Source organism: Saimiri boliviensis, chromosome 7, assembly GCF_048565385.1.
Source record: "Saimiri boliviensis isolate mSaiBol1 chromosome 7, mSaiBol1.pri, whole genome shotgun sequence".
NCBI classification, from domain to species: Eukaryota; Metazoa; Chordata; class Mammalia; order Primates; family Cebidae; genus Saimiri; species Saimiri boliviensis.
The window spans coordinates 97,072,262-97,088,098 of NC_133455.1; the positions used below are offsets into that span (position 1 = coordinate 97,072,262).

General features: G+C 37.5%; 1 protein-coding gene across 5 annotated transcripts in view; it reads left to right on the top strand.

Moving 5' to 3' along the window:
- Window positions 1–975: 975 nt before the first annotated feature.
- The window catches only part of CNTN1 (contactin 1), a 372,094-nt gene continuing 357,232 nt past the window's right edge, over window positions 976–15,837 (top strand). For 3 of the 5 annotated variants that reach the window (XM_074403087.1, XM_074403086.1, XM_003926652.3), the window contains exon 1: window positions 976–1,150. The gene's annotated coding sequence lies outside the window, so the exon portion shown is untranslated. The remainder of the gene's footprint in view (window positions 1,151–15,837) is intronic. The other 2 variants (XM_074403088.1, XM_003926654.3) reach the window with 1 other exon arrangement.

The window sequence follows — 15,837 nt, forward strand, 5'->3', positions numbered from 1 at the left end:
TTCCATAACTTCCAGATTCCACCTGAATAAATGGTGGAGGTGGCAATTGAGCAGAAAGTTATTTTACCCTGTCCCCTTCACATAAAAGGCAGGGTTGGGTTCACTTAGGTTTGGGGGACGTAAACATCCTCTCAGTGTTTGAGTACCAAGGAAATGATGAACTACTATCAGTAGAAAAGTAACAGATTGGTTAATTATCAGTCAGTCTGGTGGCGATTATTTTAAGACGTTTGCCACAAACTGAACTTCCCCAAAGAAAATTATCCATCAGTCTGGTGGTGATTATTTTAAGACTTTTGCCACAAATTGAACTTCCCCAAAGCAAATCTCTCATGCAGTTTGGACTTAATTTCTTTTACCCTTTCTTGAGAGGCTATTATTGCAGTGCTTCCCTATCTAAAACACTGTTTCTACCAGGGCATATTTGTGGGTTTTCTGCACTACAGACTAAGCAATTCAGTCTTTTCTCCACAAGAAAAACTGTTATGTTACATCTGGGCAAAAATGGAAACTTAAAAAAAAAATCCTCACATCTTTTTATTTTCCTGCGTGTGTGTGTGTGTGTGTGTGTGTGTGTGTGTGTGTGTTTTCCACGTAAGTATTTTATTTCCTAATCGAAGCTCATTCTTCTCTATGAGGCGCTGCCCTGATATTTTCGCCTGACAAATCTCCCAGAGCAGATGGTCCCCTCAGGGAAGCTCTGGAAAGTGCTGGGTGTTTGGTCATGCCTGGCCCCTCCCTCCCTCTTGGGGCCTCAAATGACAAGTCATCAAACCAGTTTCCCTCCTGCACTGGGTCTTTGATCCAGTAGCAGCAGGTTTGGGTTCCAGGCACTGCAGAGACCCTTTGCAGTTGGGTTTAGCAGCTACCCAAGTCTGCAGCCTGCGCTGGTCCTGGGGGTGAGAGTGATATCCCTGTTGTCCAATCAGAGACTCGAGTTTCACTGCGGTCCCCGCCCCACTTTCCCCGCTGCCCCAATAACGGCCCTTAAAGGCCGGGCTTCTGCTGTCAAGTAGCCAGGGTGGGCTCCGCCGAGGCGAGGAGGGGCGCCGGTGGGGAGATGCGCTCCCAGGTGTTTGCAGTGGAAGTGGGAAACCTGTAGGGTATGGTCCAGCTGTGTCGCACCGAGGCGAGCAGGAGCAGGGAACAGGTAGGAGGCAGGACTTTTCCTTCTTTGCCGATAAAATAAAGAATGCGCATTTCCATGCTGTTGCTTCCCTTCCCCCAGCCCCGCCCCGCCCTCGTCACCCCCAAATCTCCTGTGGTCGCTGCAGCTCTCGCCGGGAAATACGGCGCTGGAAGGACCGGGTTGGGGGAGGTGGCTGGGGTGCGGGGAAGCAGGGGTGTGGGATGCCGGAGACCGGGGGTGCCGGGCAGGGCAGGACGGCAGTGCCCTAGGAGAGGGCTCCGCGCCCGAGGTCAACTTTCCTCTCCGAGGCTGCGGCCGCCAGCGCCGGGAACTCGCCCCGGGGATGCCATGTCTCCTTGACTGGGGAGGGGTGGGGAAGCGGCGGGGTCGGCAGCCCGGGGCCAGCCGAGCTTCGGCTCTGGACGCCGGCCCGCACCTGTCCATCTTCGCCATCCCACCTGGGCGCCTGGCTAGCCCATCCCCGAAAACCTAGGAGCGGTTGCGGACACGGGAGGAAGGGAGTTGTTTGTCCCCTGGCCCCTCTGTTAAGATCTAGCTCCCTTCAGGAGAGGGGGGGTAGGGAAGAATCCCTGCAACTCGAAGGGCACGTTCCGATTAATTACATCTCCGCTGAGAAGGCACCTGCCCTCAATCTGCGGCAGGTGGGAGGGGAGAGACCGCGGAGCCGCTGCCTCTTCCCCCCTAGCCTGGCGCTGTCTAGTGGAACCACCTTCACACCTAGCTTCTGAAAGGTGGGTTTGGCTTCAGGGATTCCCGGGGAGTCAAGTGACTGTGCCCGGATGGGCTCCGAGCGGCTGCGAGGCTGCCTCCCTGGGTGACCGCCTCTGGGTAGTAGGTGTTGGCTCTGTGCCGGTTCCTGCTGGAGTCAGATGGCTGGGAGCAGTAGGCAGAAGAATTACAGAGAAATCCGACGCTGCATCGCCCTCCGGGACTGATGACAGCCTGCTTTGAAAATTCTTGAAAAATTGGGATGATAAGGAGGGAGAGGGGAGAGCTGTGACCTTTCCTTATTTATTTATTTATTTATTTATTTTCATGCTAGACCGGGCATGGGCATTCGTACGTGTGCTTGTGTGCACATCTCCAAGGTGGAGCTATATATAGCTCCTGCATACCCAGCCCGGCTTCCCTGCTGCTGAGCCGGCTGCCTTGGCCTTCTCAAGCAATCTGGAAGCACTGAGTGGGAGGGGCAAAGGGAATCCAATTCTCCATTGGGGGAAAAGCCGGAGAAGAGGGATTCAGACTGCTGAAACCCTGCGCGAAATACTGTTTTTCTAACTCACGTAAAAATCAGTATTTTGTATTTCATATTTTCGATATTTCATGTTTCCAGTATGTCATATTTCATGTTTTCAAAATGTGCCAATGTGATCTTCTTCATTTCGCCGCATTTTTTGGTTTCTAAGTGTACATGCGAACCTTACCAGCCCTAAGTGAAACACAAATCAAATTAATACATGCCATATCTGGGATATTTTATTAGATATTATCAGCATAATGGTTTAAGGCTAATTATTTAAGGTTACAACCTGCTGTGTAAACTTATTCATACTTAGTCTTCATTAGTTATTTGGTGGTAAATTTATTTGAGTGATGACTTACAGCTAACAGCATTTGGGAATCTGGAAATGGATCCACCTGCTTTCTAGGACTAAGGAACTGTTAGAACCCTTTTGGGGATAGATTTGATGCATTTCATTGTACATATTTTACTTTTGAAACTGATAAATTTGTCGCATCTATTTGTACTACGTGAACTTCCTTTTATAGATAGATATATGTGTATTTATCTTTGCCATTCCCCAGAATTATTGATTCCTGGTGACAACCTTTCTATTTTCAGAGATGAAGAAACTAAGATTCAGAGGACGCAAGTGATTGGTTTAAAGTCTTCTGAAAACTTAAACTCTAATATTCCATCAACCTGCTGTGTAATTATACCGCATAGCAGTATCCCCTTAAATAGAATATTTTTTAGCTTCCCACGATTTTTGGTCCTGGCAACAAAATGTGGCCAGTGTTGACACCAGGAACAATATAAACCAAGTTTATTCGTTATATTCTGACATGTATCCCTACAAAATTTAATTGTGTTTTTAGAACAAAATTCTAACTAGCCAAGTCATTTTGAAAATAAATGATTTAATCTACCAAATTACCATCACAGGCAGTGGGAGCTAGCTTTTAATTTTGCTCTGCAACTTCCTAATGATCTGATTTGGAGCAAGTTAATTAAACTCTGAGAATCTGTTTCCTCATCTTCAAAAGGAATTTTATAGCATTGAATTTTCAGATTGCCTATGAGGGTTCCATAACATGTATGCATGTTTCTATCATGGGGATGGGTACATAGTGGGTCATTAATAAACAGGGCCACTAGTAATCATAACAATACATTGATACATATCAACTAAATGGATTTTAAAATTCATGGTTTTAACAATGATCACTCCACTTTGGAATCTCTAGTAGATTACTTTCACTCGAAAACTTATTCATACTTAGTCTTCATTTGTATGGCTGATTTGTTTTCTACCTAGGAAGCACTTCGCAGAAAAAGACTTTGCTTATAATATTTTTGTATACCCCACTACATTGAACACAATCCTATAATAAGTAGCCTTAAAGACTCTTGTTCAGGAAGTATCATTCTAAGAAACTGGATGTGTGTTGTAATGATTTGGGGATAAGTTTTTGGTAGAAGGCTATGCATTGGGAGGAAACTTCCTTTGGCTTTATGATCCTCTCCACGAGGAGTAATGGATGACAAAATGTTTCTATATCCTACCATAGAATGATTCAGTTTTCCAGTAGGGGTTATGACAGTGTACTGGGTCTCCATATCCTCTTGTATCTTGTGTCCTTTGAGACCAACCAGAAACAGCTGAAATAGAGAATTCATATTTCTGCATATAAAATATGCCCTGTAATTGCCTTATTTCAAAAAAAATCAACAAGTGTTTTGATTTCCTTCTACTTCTACATGTAAACTGGCCGTGGTCTGTGTCAAATCCTGCAACCTATTCTAACTCACCGGTAAGCTCCTCCTCCTCAATTCCAGTATTTGTTCTCTTTTAATCTGTGTATTACCCATTGTTATCTTCTGATCTGCCATTTTCTGTATTGTCCATCTTCTGCTTGAAATTTTGCTCCTTTACACCACAATGCTCTGGTGCACTTTTTTTCTTAATTTTTCTAACTTTATTTCCTTTGCCTCCCTTTTATCTTCTCTTTCTACTTCTAGCTTTCAAGCAAATCTCCCAAATTGATGACAGTTTATCTTATTGAAAATAAAATTGTCCTTCTGCATTTTCATTCCTAATCTCCATCCCATTAGCCGTTTCCTTTACACTTATTCTACTGGCCAAGAGCACAGACTTTGTGAGGAAGCCTGCAGGTGTTGATATTTATGTATCATGATGCAGTTAAGTAAACATCAGCAAGCCAATTAGGGATTATTATTGCACTTATGTGGGAGGATTTCGCGATTTTTAAAATATTTAATGAGATAACGCATCTTAAACATTCAAAATAGGGTTTGGCCCATGGTGATTACTCATAAAGAATAATAGAAGTGGTGGTATAGCAATTGTAATGGGCAAGGTGAAAACTGGTTTGGCTTTTTCCCCATCAATAGGCATCACTCCTAAACTGGGTTTTATCAATGGAGGCGACAACTTTACAGGCTTTCTGTTTATGGTCAGCTGCTTTCTAAGACTTTCTTTCCTCTCTCTCCAAGAGTTCACCATATATTCAATAATTAATTCATTTTCATTTTCAACTTTACTTTGTATTTTTCTCTGCTTATTCCAGTGCTGGTTTCATCTGGCACTGCATGCCTGGATTAGTGCAGTAGGCAGGTTATCAAATCTTCCAGTGTATAAGTTTATCTGCTTTAATCTAAGATACCACATATTATTGGTATAATGTGTTTTCAGCGTTTATTAATGCTTCTACTTTGCTTTGAATCTTTCACTGTCCTTTAGTTCAAATCTTAAAGAGCACTGATGTTGGAGCTGGAGACTCAAGTTCAACTCCTGATAATAGGACTGATCAGTTGTGTGTCCTTGGAAATGTAGCAGCAGGAGAATTGATGGGGCATTATTTCACTTGGATGATATGAGTGACCTACTGTGTAACATTCTATTCAAAAGTCTATCTTTTTAGTATTAAATTAAAAACAACATTTTCTTATTATAAGGAAATCTAGCATCATTAAAGAAAAATTGGAAATAAAGAAAAATCCACTAAATTCCACAATACCAAGAGATCTTATTTCAGTCTTCCATCTTATTTCTATTAAAATAAATAGGTATTTTTCAATTATAGATTTGAGTTTATAGTGAACATTCATTTTTGTATTTAGCTTTTGTAACTTAAGATACCATAAACATTTATTCATTTCATTTAATATCCTTACTAGCCATGTTTTTATGTCTGTCAATATTCTATCATAGATCTTTAGATTGTTTTCAGTTTTCCACAGTCATGAAAATGAACCTATATATAACATTAATATTTGGATTTTTGACCATTTCTTTACAACAACGTCTTAGAAGTTACCCAGGCAAAAGTGTAACTGTTTTTAGCCTCATAACACTTACTGCCAAATTGCTTCCCCCAAAATGTATGCACAGATTTATACTTTACCAGTGGGTGTACCAGTTTGGCCACACTCTTGTTAACACTTGGTATTATTTTTAAAAATTGGGATCATTATGATAGCATGAATTGTATATCTGGTTATTCTGAGTTATGTTTCTATGGTTTTGGATGAGTTCAAAATGTTATATTTGTTCTTTATATTTCTTAATTTGTGAATTTCATTTGACTATTGGAATGTTCATATTTTCTTCATGTAATAGGAAATCTGTGGTATACTGCAAACATTTTCCTCACCTTGTTCTTTGCATTTTAAAAAATGTTTTCTAACATGTAGAAATTTATAGCTTTACTATCGTTTATAAATATTTGCAGTAGTGTTTCTTTGTAGCTTTCAGGTTCAAAAAACTTTCTGCCACTTAACGGGGAATTGAGTACAAAAACAACATGTGATGGTGCTATTGCCAAACTTCTTTCCCCCTTTGAAGCGGAATCTGGCTTATGTGTATCATATGTATATCCCAGTGTGAAATGGCTCCTGGGGACACATAAAACACACTCAGTCTATTAAGATCCCATTATTCTTTACGCAGCTCTCCCATGAAGTGAATAGTACCTTAATTCTTTCTGAGCTACTATTGTCCATTTCAAAAGAGCCACAGGGCAAAATGCAGTATAGAAGATATTAATGGCCAGGTTACTCAGCCAGAGCAGGGCACTTGGTTTGTACAGTTATCTGAATGACTCAGGCACTAAATCTGCTTCTGCCAGGATTATCCAGATGGTCCTTAATTCACTAGATAATTGTTCACCCCTGTACTTGATTTTGATGGTGTAGACCTGAGCATGCCATCCCTTTTCCTGCACTGTTTTATTACTACTCTAAATGCTTAGGGCTGGTTGTATTAGTTTCTTTTATGAGAGGCAGGTTGCGTGGTTCTTCAGAGCATTGGTGTTAAGAGTTATGCGGAGCTTTGCGTCAAACCTAGCTCAGCTGGTTACTAGCAGTGTGATTTGAGGGAAGCCACTTAAATCTTTACAACTTTGTTTTCTGTGTAAGAAACTGATATTCAGAGTTTAAAGTCCCTATTTCCGTCCCCTCTCTCGGCAAGTGCCTTCTCCTAAGTACATTCTATATGTTTTAAAGTTGTCTTTCTAGAGCCAATCTCATTCTTCCTCTGCTGAAAATTTTTTGATGTAGTTCCCAGCTTCTTCTGTTAATAAGATGGCTGAAATCTTTTGCATTGCACTTACGGTCCTTTATTAAATGGTACCTGGTAACTTCTCTAAATTCGTTTTCTCATTGATCAAATACCTTCCATCTCTAGTCTCCCACAATGTCAATCACACTCAACTGTTTGCCTCCTCCTAACTCATCTTGTTTTCTCTTTTCTCTGAACACCCTCCCATGTTCCCCAAATTCTATGTTTTCTTGTTGCTTTTAACTGGCCTAACCTTTTTATGCCTTGGGTCAGGTGCCACCATTTCTTGGAGGACTTCCCTGAATTTCCAGTCTTAAATTTTGACTCCCATAGAAACCTGTGGATATCCTTGCCTTAACACTTACCATAGTACATTGTACTGATTGTCTCTTTTCTCCACTGTAAGTCGTTGAGGATAGAGATAGTATGTTATTTTTCTTTGTGTCTGATAAAGGGCCTGACCTTAAGTTGATACTTAATAAGTATTTCCTGAAAAAGTGAATAAAAGAAGGTTAAGACTAAATTAGTTTTTAGGATTTCAGCAAATGCAGGATTCATGTCTTAACCCTGGAAACCAGTTAATAAAAACAAAAAACTATGTCAATCTTCACAGTATTTCAAAAATTAACTTTTTGTTGAATTATACAGGATAAATAAGATTTTTTTTAATATGAGGAATTTTGTAATGAAAAGCATGTCTAGAGCAGCCAATAATTCCAAATTGATAAATCAGTAGGTAAATATCTTTTAAATAATTCTGCGTTTTAAAAGGAAAGAGGAGTGTATAGTTACATGGATAATGTAGATGTATAAATTTAGCTGTGTTAGAATTAAATAATGGCAAAGTTAATTTCACTTTTCTTTATTTAATAGAAGGTCTTCCCATTGGTGTCATCTCTAGTAGTTACAAGGCGTGGTCATATGCATAGCCTTTTTTAATCCTTTGCAACAGTTTTTAAAGTTCGATTCGAAGGCATGGTTATCTACATTTACAGATAAAAAACAAGCTTTCGGAGAAGTAAGTGATTTGCCCAAAATTACAAATTAGTGGTAAATCTGGACAAGTAAGATGATCTTGCTCATAGTTGAGTGTCCCATGTGTTATGCTTGGCCCAGAACATTTCACTGAGAGATGACTGCCACCATTTTGTCTAGGTTAAGGACAAAAATCGTGATAATAATAATCACCTGAAAGTCCTGAGCAATCTAGTAAAAATGTGTTGCATTATTACCTATTAGGATTTTTACTTTGATTTTTAGTAATCTGAGAAGAAACCAGCTGACAGAAGTTTTTGCTTTAAACATATTTTAGTCTTAGTTAACCGAACACACACACACCCCATATTACCCTTTTTTTTTTTTTTTTGGTTTTGAAGTATATGTTGTTTTATATTTGGTGACAACTGCAATGCTTTTTCCCTTATCTTTTTTTTAAACTTGAATTATTAAATTGTTTTTTCTGGATTTCTTAATTTAGTAGACAATATTCAACTTTAGTCTTCAATTTTTGGCTTAGCATGTATTCTGTGTAGTCTTGGAGAGCCAGCTGGGTCAAAAGCATTTTTTGGGAAATAGTGCAAGTGTTGAAAAAGAAACTTATGAAAAATAGGTGGGTTCTTAGCTAGAACGGTGATTTATCCTACTTTGAAAATTACAAACACTGAGATATAAGACTGATTTGTAAAATTTGACTTGTGCAAATGTCTTCTCTGTAATTACACCTCAATTACTAAGAACCACTTATTGAACACTCACTCTGTGTTGAGCATTTTAAAAAATGTGTTGCTTGTGATACCTCAAAACTTTGTAAAACCAGTGAAGAGGGTTTTTAAAAGTTTATTATTCCCATTTTGTAAATCAGAGAAGTTAGTAAGAACTTAATGCATGGAGAGGCTAGTATTTACTCCCAGATTGTCTGACTCTGAAGCCCAAGTTTTTAATTGCTGTGTTATTCAGCACCCACCCCCAAGCCCCATGATACCTGGTTTTAGTATTTTGTGAGTCACAGTTTAAAACTCTGCTATTCTAAGTGACCTGAATCTATCCCTAGACCCTCAAATAAATTTGGTATTAACACAAGGAATTAAATCATTCTAAATTTGCCTATGTTTTATTTATGAATGTCTTATTAATATCTGTCACTACAGTAATTTACATGGTGCAGCTTCCCAAGCATGAATTGGACCATTACAATGTGTCATTAAATATGACTCTAATGGGTCAGTCATTAGAATTTTTATGCAAGCACCAGAAATTTTGATGTATTTCTGTCCTAATTTTGCTTTCTAACATCTCAAAACATAAACAGTAATTCTCTCCTAAGGATTCTAATCTGATAGTATTTAATTGTCATGGTTACTGAAAGTACAGATTTGCTAACTGTAACAGACAAGATGAGTATTATAAGCAATATTTGTAATATTCTAGCTTGAAACTCAAGTTGTTTACGGTATCAGAATTTTATATCAGATCAAACTTTGTAAATTATTTTAATATATTAAGTGCAGTATAATTTAATTTAAAATATTTGTAAATGCCTAATGGATTAACTTTATTTTTCTTTTGGTCTACTTATGTTATTTTGGAGAGCGTAACAACTTTCTGATTACTTGAAAATTAACTTAGTTTCTCTAAAAATGTTAATTTCAAATTTTGGTTTATGCCCAAGTTGACTGGTACTGAACCCAAGACATCTACTTTTAGTAAAACGGTGTATTATTATATTCTTTCTTTTTCCCTTTTTAATTAAAAAATAGCAGAAATAAAGAAAACATTTGGCTCAATGAGCTAAACAAAATATTCGTACCTTTAAAATCAGCACTCAGTTCAGAAGGAAGAACCTTGTCAGCACCAATACCCCATTTCCAGCCCCACTTAATCACTATCACCTTACTCTTCTCCAAAGGTAGCTTCTGACTAATAAAACTGTAGGATAGTTTTAGCTGTTTTTGAAATCTATATAAATGGAATCATGAAGTATGCATTTTTGTATCAGAGTTGTGTTTTTTCCTCCAGAGACAGGGTCTTGCTCTGTTGCCTAGGCTGTTCTCAAACTCCTGGCCTCAAGTGATCCTCCCTGCTCAGCCTCCCAAAGTACTGAAATTACAGTCATAAGCCATGGTGTCTGGCCCAAATTCCTTTCGTTCAAAATTTTTTGTGAGCTGTGTCAATATTCTCATCTGTAACAATAATTTATTTTCATTGCACTGTAGAATTCCATTGAATGAATGCCCCCAAAATGTACATATTTATTCTGCTGTCGAATACCTGGGTTGTTTCCAGTTTTGTAAAATTACTAATAGTTCTCTTATGAATATTCATTATTGTAGTTGTTATTTATTTATTTATTTATTTGAGACTGAGTTTTGCTCTGCTGCCCGGGCTGAAGTGCAGTGGCGCCATCTTGGCTCATTGCAACCTTTACCTCTTGGGCTCATGTGATTCTCCTGTCTCAGTCTCCCAAGTACCTGGGACTATAGGTGTGTGCCAACATGCCCAGCTAATTGTGTTTTTGTATTTTTAGTAGAGACAAGGTTTCACCATGTTGGCCAGGCTGATCTCAAACTTGTAACCTCAGGTGATCCACTGCCTTGGCCTCCCACAGTGCTGGGAATACAGGCATAAGCCACCATGCTCAGCCTGTATTTGTCATTTATGGTACATGCATATGCGTTTTTGTTGGGATTACAGTATATGTTAGATTAAAATTGCTGAGTCATAGACTACGTTTAGCTATAATTTCAGTAGAAATTGCAAATTTTTCTCAAGTGGCCTTGCAGATTTCCAGTCTAACTTGCAATGAATGAGATGGCCAGTTGTTGACTGTGCATGTGGGCAGGTGAGTGTCTAATTATGGTTTTAATTTACATTTCTTTCATTAATAAGTTGAATATCTTTTTATATGTGTTTTTTTTTTTCATTTGGCTATCTTGTTTCAAAGTGTTTGTTCAAAAGTTTTGTCTATTTTATTATTGAGTTATCTCTGACAGATTTGTATGAAGTTCTTTATAAATCCTGATTTTGAGAATATTTGCAAATATATTCTCTCATCATGGTTTTTTACCACTCTTTTAATGTCATATTATGTCAAAAGATGTTCTCAATTTTAATGCAGTGCACCATTAGGGTCTTGATTAATAAATCTTTGTTTACTATAATATCATGGAGATATTTTTTCATCTAGAAACTGTATTGTTTTACATTTCACCTGGAGTTGGTTTTCATGTGTGATTTGAGTTTTGGTTTGTTATTTACATGGGCATAAAGTTGATCCAGAATCATTTATTGAAAAGACTGTCCTTTCCCTACATTTTGGTAGTATACCTCTCTTATAAGTCAAGTATCCTTGTATAGACAAATCTGTTTTGGGACTTCCTATTCTTTTAAGACTTTTTTGTCTTTGCATACAGTCTTAATTAATATATTTATGTACACTTGTTTATTTGTTTATTTGAGACAGGGTCTTGCTCTGTTGCCCAGGCTGCAGTGCAGTACTGTGATCACAGTTCACTGCAGCCTTGATCTCCTGGGCTCATGCAGTCTTCTCATTTCAGCCTTGCAAGTAGCTGGGACTACAGGCAAGCACCACCACATCCAGCTCTCTCTCTATATATATATGATAAAGAGCTGCATACACACACACACACACACACACACACACACACACACACACACACACACGGAGAGATGGGTTTTGCTTTGTTGCACAGGTTTGTCTTGAACTTTTGGCCTCAAGCAGTCCTCCTGTCTTGGCCTCCCAAAATGCTATGATTACAGGCATGAGGCACCACACAAAGCAATTACTGCGTATTTAAAATAGGTTTTATATTTGCTAGAGTAGGTCCTCCAGCTTCATTATTCTTCTTAAAGTTTGTCTTGAATTACTGACTCTTTGCTTTTCTATGTAGAAATCAAAACTAACTAGTTAATTTCCACAAAGTTACTGTGGGAATTTTGATTAGGATGTCACTGAATTTATAAATCAATTTGAGGATAATTGATCAATATTTGGGTCTCAAGACTCACATATGTGAACCTGGCCTACATGCCACTTCATATTTTAAAATTTCTCTAAAGGACATTTAAAGTTTCACTTGTAAAAATCTTGTGCATCTTTTACTAAATTTTTTCTTAGGTATTTGTCCTTTCATTACTATTGAAAGTACTATAATTTCTAAATTTTAGTTTCTAACTCTGTTGGTAGTGAACAGAAGTAGAATTGATTTTAGCAATGTTGACTTACATAAAGTTGTAAACTCACTTATTAATACTAATAATTCCTCTGTTGATTATTTTTAATTTTCTAGGTATTTAATAATCATCTGAGTTAATATCTTCCTTTCTATTCCTTATAACTTCTTAAAATTAATACCTTATTGTATTAGCTAGGATCTCTAATGCAATGCTGAGTAGCATTGGTTATTTTTGACACCCTTATCTCATTCCTGATCTCAGAAAAACTTCTTAACATTTTTCATAAGTATTATATTTTTCAAAGGTAACCTTTATTGGGGTAAGAGAGTTCCTTCTTATTTCTATTTGTTAAAATTTTTAATTTTTTATGTATTTTAAAATTTATTGAGATGACTGTAATTTTTTTACCGATATAAGTTAGTGCAATGAATTGTATTGATTAATATTCCCTTGTTAAAATTCTGAAATTAACTTGTTCATGATGTGCTTATTACTCATTATGCATGTTGCTGAATTAGGTTTTATAATGTTTTATTTTGGATTTTTCAGCTGTGTTTTTCTTTTTGTTTTGCAATATTTTTTGTCTTGCAATATTTTTTGTCAAGCTTCGGTGTCAACTTTATGCTGGATGAACTCGTGAAATGAGTTGGAATATATTTCCCTTATTTCTATTCTGGCAAGAGTCTGTGGACAATGCATGTTATTTCTTTCTTAAATATTTTGCAGAATCCACTGTTGAAGTCTTTTGGCCCTAGCGTTTTCTTTGAGGCAGAATTTTAAATTAAGAGCTCAAGTACTTCCACCATTTGACCCAGCAATCCCATTACTGGGTATATATCCAAAGGATTATAAATCATTCTACTATAAGGACACATGCACACAAATGTTCATTGCAGCACTGTTTACAATAGCAAAGACCTGGAACCAACCCAAATGCCCATCGATGATAGACTGGATAGGGAAAATGTGGTACATATACACTATGGAATATTACGCAGCCATCAAAAATGATGAGTTCGCGTCCTTTGTAGGGACATGGATGAACCTGGAAACCATCATTCTCAGCAAACTGACACAAGAGCAGAAAATCAAACACCGCATATTCTCACTCATAGGCGGGTGTTGAACAATGAGAACACATGGACACAGGGAGGCTAGCACTACACACTGGGGTCTGTTGGGGGGAAATTGGGGAGGGACAGGGGAGTGGGGAGGTGGGAAGAGATAGCATGGGGAGAAATGACAGATACAGGTGAGGGGAAGGAAGGCAGCAAACCACACTGCCATGTGTGTACCTATGCAACAATCTTGCATGTTCTTCACATGTACCCCAAAACCTAAAATGCAATAAAAAAAAGAGCTCAAGTACTTTAAGATTTATGAGTCTATACATATTTTCTAATTATCGTTTTATCTTTTTTTGGTAAATGGTACTTTTTTAGGATTTGTCCATATGAATTTTCAAATTTATTAAGACTTTTTTTTTTTTTTTTTTTTTTTTTTTGAGATGAGTTTTGCTCTTGTTGCCCAGGCTGGAGTGCAGTGGTACGACCTTGGCTCACTGCAACCTCCACCTTCCAGGTTCTAGCGATTGTCCTGCCTCAGCCTCCTGAGTAGCTGGGATTTTATGGCATGCACCACCATATCCAGATAATTTTGTATTTTTAGTAGAGATGGGGTTTCACCAAGTTGGTCAGGCTGGTCGTGAACTCCTGACCTCAGATAATCCACCAGCCTCAGCCTCCCAGAGTGCTGTGATTACAGGCATGAGCCACCATGCCTAGCCCAAAATTGCATTAGACTATCTCCAGAGTTCTGTCACTTCCTTTTACCTTGGACAACTTATTTCCACATATTAATAGTGCTAACACATTCTTTTCAGCACTTGCATAGTATCCCTTTGCATAAAACACAATTTATTTATGTCTCATTGTTGGAACTTTGGGTTGTTTCCAATGCTTTTTAAAAAAGAGTGCTACAGAAGCATTACATGTAGTTTTGTATATTCCTGGGAATGCATCTCTTAAGATATTTCCAGAATGAAATTGCTAGCCAAGAGGTAAATATATATATATATATATATATATATATATATATATATATATTCACAGATTATTAATATTACCAAGTTGCCCTTTAAAGAGACTGTAGTAATTTATAATCCTAGAAACATGAATAAGAATGTCTGCTTTTGCATATTCTCCCTAGTAGTATTACCAATCTTTCAAATATGTTTGGATTTTGTATTTCCAAATCAAATTATTACTGAAAAAAAATAATATACATGAAGCACAGCTGTGTGCTAGAGATCATAAAACACACAATTTGGTATTTCCCTACAGACTAAATTTTGCTATTTTATATAAAAATATTTCAGTTATTTTTGGAATTTGAAAACATTTCAGTTTATTTAAGTGGCTCCTAAGTTGTTTTATAAAATTCAAATGCTAAGCCTCCCCCTGCTTTCATTGTTATTTTTAGTATTACAGCTTTTCAATGGATAAAGATTTAAATCTGTATTCTGGCACTTAGTAGATATGTAATTTTGGAAAATTTACTCAGTTCCTCTTCTTTGAGTGCCTTCACTTTCTGAAGTGGTGAAAATAGATATGGAAGTTAAGTTTGCTGTATTCTCCCTCATCTATTGTTTTCCAGGTCTGATTTAGGTAATTAGGCTACTTAGGCAGTTGCCAGTTTCACATTGACCTATTTATGACCCTTTCGGAGCTGCTCATTCTTGAGTGAGAAGAGTTTCCAGACATGAAAAGGGACCCGTTTCCTATGACTAATCTACACAGTAGTCTCTTCTGCTAGGTAGAAATTCAAAGAAGTGATGTGAATAATACTTCCTTCCTTCTTTCATTTATATTGTTGGTAAGAGGAGCAGGAGGGAGTGCGAGAGATAGAGAGAGAGGAAGAGAACAGAAATGCCGATCTACCAGGTGGTAGACATTGCATTAGGGCTGGAGATATAGTAATGATTAAGTGAGACTTTTTCTTGCCTTCAAGACTCTTCTAAGCTAAGAGTGTAAAAAAGATAAAAAGGAATTCAACACTGCAAATGGGCGCTTTGATGCAAGGATAGCCAACATGCAAGGTAAATGTACTGTGCAGAGGAAAGTAAAGACCTGGAAGCAAAGGACAGCATGACTGGTTCAAATGACAAAAAAAAAAAAAAAAATAAATAAGAAATATAGTATAGTATAAATTAGATGGTAGCAAGACATGTGGCTGAAGAGCAGATAAAGAAAGTTTCTTTAAAGTGTTTAAGTATATATCTTATTTTTGGAGCAATGTTTCAAAGAAAGGCAGTGATTAATCAGATTTCAAATTTTTTTTTTAGGATTTAATGAAGTAAGAGAAAGACACTAGATATGAAAGGACTTTAAATTCAAAATGTTAATGAAAATAAGTCTAGATTTGAAATAGCTTATCTAGATCATTCTTTTTTTTAAGTTACTTTACTATAAACTTAATTTTCTCACACACATCTATCGAACAGCTTTTGCTGATGTATTTTAACTTTTTAAAATTGTACTTTAGATTCTGGGATACATATGCAGATCATTCAAAATCATTGCATAGGTACATTAATGACAAGGTGGTTTGCCGCCACCATACCCCATCACCTACACCTGACATTTCTCCTCCTGTTATCCCTTCCACCCTCCCTCCCACTATCCCTCCCTC